The following is a 5,278-nucleotide window of genomic DNA, read 5'->3' as shown; positions in this document are numbered from 1 at the left end:
TGTGGTGTCAAATTTGACATCCAGTTATCAAGGGAGAATAATAATAAAAAACACGTGCTGTGAGGGGAGTCTGCTATTTTCCTTGGAATTGACTACTTATTTCTGTCAATCAACGATGCAAATACTATTCTCCCCCTCACTCCCACAAAGACATGATTGAGAAGCAAGGTGCGTTTCCAGTATAGCAAATAAAGACACACTGCAGCTGAGAAGAATTTGAACAACGCAACCGAAGCTGAGAAAAATAGAATTATTATCAGCATCAACAATAACAACAACAAGGACGAGTGACAGAACAAAATAAAAACGATATCACTGTCACTACCAGCTCAATAGTCTACCAGCTTTTGCGGTATTAAGCATCCACCACCACCACCACCACCACCTCCGTTTACACAGCTGTAATAAAGTAACAGTAATAAAGACTATAACTGGTCGATTGCTAAGATTGACACTTTTGCTTGGGGCGACAAGAGCGCCATCAAAAAATAATAAGAGTTGCCAGGATGCTTCCAGTGGGATAGGCTAAGATCTTTCGGCTTTGCTTTCACATTATAACTAATGAAAATCTAGCGTTGGTCATAGCTGTATTTGCGAGAAGGAGGAGGATGTATGAGTTCAAGAATAGCACAGGCTTCACTAGAAATGATCGGAAACAAGGACGGAATTCAAGCAATAAAGGAGGGTCGAATGCATTTCAGGCCCTCATCGAGATGTCAGATGGCGCAGAGCAACGAAACCGTTCTGTATATATTGTTTTCGATGTCCAAGCATTCTTGACTTTTGTGATTATGTCGAACAGCTATTGCAACGAACCTGGTTACGGTCAATTCCATTGCGAAAATCGCCTTTGGCTATTTTTGGCCACGAAAGAAAAGCAGTTTCTTATCATTAAGGTGGCTATAGATAAAGAGATTTCATTGTGGAAAAGAATAAAAGAACTAAAAACAGGCCAATTCTTTACTGACTTCATGTTCCACTTGGAGAGGAAAGTGATGATGATGGAGAAAGAAAAGCTGACTTCCAGTGAATATTTGAAAAGTGTTTGAGAATGGCGAAAATTACACATGTGAAATACTTTACAGTCAAACATTAGCTTATAGGCCGGAAAAGAGGGTGGTGTGAGGGGTGCATAAACCTTGGCAGAAATTTGTGGGATTTCCTGAATGCAAAGATAATTAGAGTGAATGACCCTACTCTAAATATGCTCCTATACATTGGAGAGCAGGAGAGAGAGGGTTTGTGCCTTTGGTGGTCAGGGTAATCCTGGATCTGTGGAGTTCTTTGATTGGCCCTAGCTGTATAAGGACTGCATCATTTATGCTATCACATCCTTTGTATACTGTGTATACTTTTATTGCATTTCACCTTCTTTTCCATTTCTTCCTTCCTATCCTTTATGTAAATCCCCACACAAATTGCTGTCTGTCCTTCTGATGTCCCCCTCATATACGCCCCTGTGGCTAATAAATTATTGTTATTATTATTACTAATATTATTGCGAGCTGACAGAATCGTTAGCACGCCGGATAAAATCCTTAGCGGCATTTCGTCCGTCATTACGTTCCGAGTACAAATTCCACCGAAATCCATTTTACCTTTCATTCTTTCAGGGCCGATAAAACAAGTTCCAGTTGAAAACTGTAATCGACTTACACCGGCTCCCGAAACTTCAAGCATTGTGCCTATTGTAGAAAGGCATTAACGTAAAGAAGGATGAAATACCGCTAAGCATTTTGCTAACATTTCTGCCAGCTCTCCGCCTTGGTAAAGAATAATATTAAAAGAAGAATAATATTAAAAGAAGAATAATATTAACCGAGTTTGCTTACTGGTTGACGATTACTTTCCACCTTGTTCACAGAGGTTGCCTGAGAAAAAAAACATTAATGTTATGCAATCTCATTCTACTACCACCGACTACCTCTATCATTCTCCCTTCCATCACCTACATTACGATTTACATGCCTAATTAAGAACTCATCATGTTGCCTCTTCTTCACAACTGAAGATATATTTAGAAGATATTTCGATAACTTGCTGCTTAATTATGAAAAAATTATATATATATATATATATATATATATATATATATATATATATATATATATATACAGCTACAAAACATTAAAAACTGCATAAGATGCACTACGCAAAAATAAATAAGTACTAAAATAAAATAACTTGAACGAAACAAGCTACAAGAATAACAAAAGAAAGAAATCTGCTGAAACCAATTAAATTTTTAATTTCGTAAATCACTCACGAGTTTTTCCAGGCTGGCTGATGGATTAGTGGACCGCTGAGATTACTACTTCCGGTTGCTCAGACGACTTTAACTCATAACCAGTCAATCGGTGATTAAAAACATTGATACACTGAGATAGAAAGAGAAAAACAGAGAAAACAATAAAAATATGTATACATATATATATATATATATAGTGTGTGGTTTGTATAGTCATAAAACTTGTAAATGAATTAATAAGCAGAAAAATTGTAGCAAATATCAATAAATATAATAAATGGATATATGCAAGATAGGACAACCTTAGAGAAACTATGGAAACAAATAACAATCAAGAAAATGAAGAGAAAATGAGCGAGACGTGGGATGAGAATGGATTGGTGAGTTCGTCTATGCAAACAATGTTTCTTTCCAATAGGATACGCTGGTTTCCTGCAAGAAAATATGTACCTATAGCCATGTGTGTGTGTGTGTGTGTGCGCGCGCGCGAGTATGTATCACGAGCTTCTTTCAGTTTCCGTCTAACAAATCCACTTACAACGCTTTGGTCGGCTCGTGGCTATAGTAGAAGACTCTTGCCCAAGGTGCTACGCTGTGGGATTGAACCTGGAACCATGCGGTTGGGAAATAAGCTTCTTACCACACAGCCACATACATAAGTTTGTATGTGTAGAGAACTAAAAAGGCGAACAGTGAATTTAGCACATTTTTATTATTAGCTCCAATTGATTATAGTGGAGTGATACTTCAACAGACTAACATCAAGACTGCTTTCTTACATTATAAGACCTTTTCGCGTGGAATCATTTACATACATTGACATTAAAAGCAGATTAATACCGAAGCAATTGTAACTAATAATAATCCTTTCTATTATAAGCACAAGACCTGAAATTTTGGGGGAGGGGGATAGTCGATTACAACGACCCCAGTACTCAACTGGTACTTAATTTATCGACCCTGAAAGGATGAAAAGTAAAGTCAGCCTCGGCGCAATTTGAACTCAGAACATAGAGACGGGCGAAATACCGCTAAGCATTTCGTCCATCGTGCTAACAGTTCTGCCAGCTCGCCGCCTTACTGTAACTAATAATAATGATATTATTTTATTCTTTTATTGTTTTATATGTTTCAGTCCAATGACTGTGGCCATGCTGGAGCACCGCCATTGGAATCATCTTTCTACTTTTCCATCTTTGTCGGAGCGGCGTTTGGTGAAGGATGGAGTTCGATGTTACTGCCCTGTTTTGAGTTTCTTGCCTAGATATTGGCTCATCCGGGATCTCGGCGAGCCGGAGATCAAGTTCACGTTTGAAAATGTCTACATCCACTCCATGGAGGCTCCTCAGATGCTTCGGCAGACAGTTAAATAGCTGTTGGCCTTTGAAACCCAAGCTATTGTAGTACATCGTCCTTGCCCGAGATGATGTAGTCGGCACAGTTGCTATATATGCTATATAGTCATTCTTCGTCTTCATAACTGTATTGTATGTTTCTCTTCGCAAGAGTTACGCACTACTTTGACCAGGTTTCCAGAGGAGTGGACTTTCAATGCTTCCCAAGGTTCTAATTCGAGAATGCAGATAACCAAGAGTTTAGGTTAAGTGGTGCATTGGAAGTAACACCGATTTTCTACTCTATCAGACTCTCTACTATATATATATATATATGGGAGAATTTTACGAAAAAACAACAGACGAAGACAGGTGGTGTAAACAACAAATGGATGTATTAGTTTAACGCTCGGGAAGTACACATATATATATTTATATATATATACTAGCAGTATAACCCAACCTTGTCCGAGCGTGACTTATTATGCCATCTACGATAAGTCTTGCTAGCTGAAAATCAACTAAAAAAGAAAGCCTTACAACGAAAAAATCCTTATGATGTAAATATGTTCATAATTCAAAAGACGATGAAATTAATAGGGAAAGTCTGAAGGCTGTTTTGCGTAAAATTATTAAGCATACGTAAATTTCATCCGTGTAATTGGCTATAGAAATGCTTGTGCAAAACAACTTTTTGCGCTGCCCTGATTATACATAACAGGGTAATCCCTTTTCACAGGAGCAAGGATGGCAATTTGTGATGAAGCAATTGCTGGCGATCTGTTGCTAAACAGTTTTGCCAGAATTCTATCAGATTGGGCAGAAGGTGTTGATGCACCATTTTGCATTATGTTCAAAGTAGCTACTGGAATGTGGTGAATTGCTGCAGTCTGTGGCTGTCATTTGAAACCGGTTGCTGTCTTTCCCCAGCAAACTCTCTTCTTTGGAGGCATAATCTATGTATATATTAAACAGAACAACAAAAGTTATAATAGATGGCAGGGTCGGTACTTTTCACATATCTGTAATTTTTCAGATTAACACCCGCACGATTACCCAACCCTAATCCTAAACCTAATCCTAACACTAACCTTAGCACTAACCCTAAACCCTAACCCTAACTCTAACCCTGACCCTAAAAAACGTAACCGTAACATTAATCCTAGACCCTAACCCTGACCTTAAAACCCTAATCCTAACACCCTAGTGAAAATCGTGGTAAATTTACAAAACATTGACGAACATGAGTTATATTTTACTGAATGATTGTGTACTTGCACGTGTATGGTTTTGAGAGAGCGAGATAGGAAGAGGTAGAGAGGGGGGAGAAAGGAATAGGGGTAGTTAAAAGTTTTCTTATGACTGTTTCTCTTCACTGCCTATTACTTCATTAGAAATCTAAGGATGCACATAAGCACATAATAGAGAAAAATGTAACAAATATAGACGACTTGCTCCAAAACACCACCGAGTGGGGAACGCTTCTCAAAAATAACCTGTAGTTGTTTCCTTCAAAATTCATTTGTACAAAATTTCATGAAAAAATATTCATTTTCCTGGAAGTTAAGAGGAATTTAAGTGGAATTTCCGAATAATGTACCCCACCGCCTTCCACAACACTTTCACCTCACCGACAATTTTTGTATATTTGGAATCTACGTAATAAATAATATATGCATAGAAAATTTCATTAAAA

General features: G+C 37.8%; 1 protein-coding gene across 4 annotated transcripts in view; it reads right to left on the bottom strand.

The window, feature by feature from the left end:
* The window catches only part of LOC106883135 (small conductance calcium-activated potassium channel protein 2), a 545,874-nt gene that overhangs the window by 281,992 nt on the left and 258,604 nt on the right, over positions 1 to 5,278 (bottom strand). For all 4 annotated transcript variants that reach the window (XM_014934056.2, XM_014934047.2, XM_052972544.1 and 1 more), the window contains exon 2: positions 2,267 to 2,378. The gene's annotated coding sequence lies outside the window, so the exon portion shown is untranslated. The remainder of the gene's footprint in view (positions 1 to 2,266; positions 2,379 to 5,278) is intronic.

Source organism: Octopus bimaculoides, chromosome 1, assembly GCF_001194135.2.
Source record: "Octopus bimaculoides isolate UCB-OBI-ISO-001 chromosome 1, ASM119413v2, whole genome shotgun sequence".
Taxonomy (NCBI): Eukaryota; Metazoa; Mollusca; class Cephalopoda; order Octopoda; family Octopodidae; genus Octopus; species Octopus bimaculoides.
The sequence above is the reverse complement of the archived record's forward strand: the minus strand, read 5'-3'. Positions and strand labels throughout refer to the sequence as shown.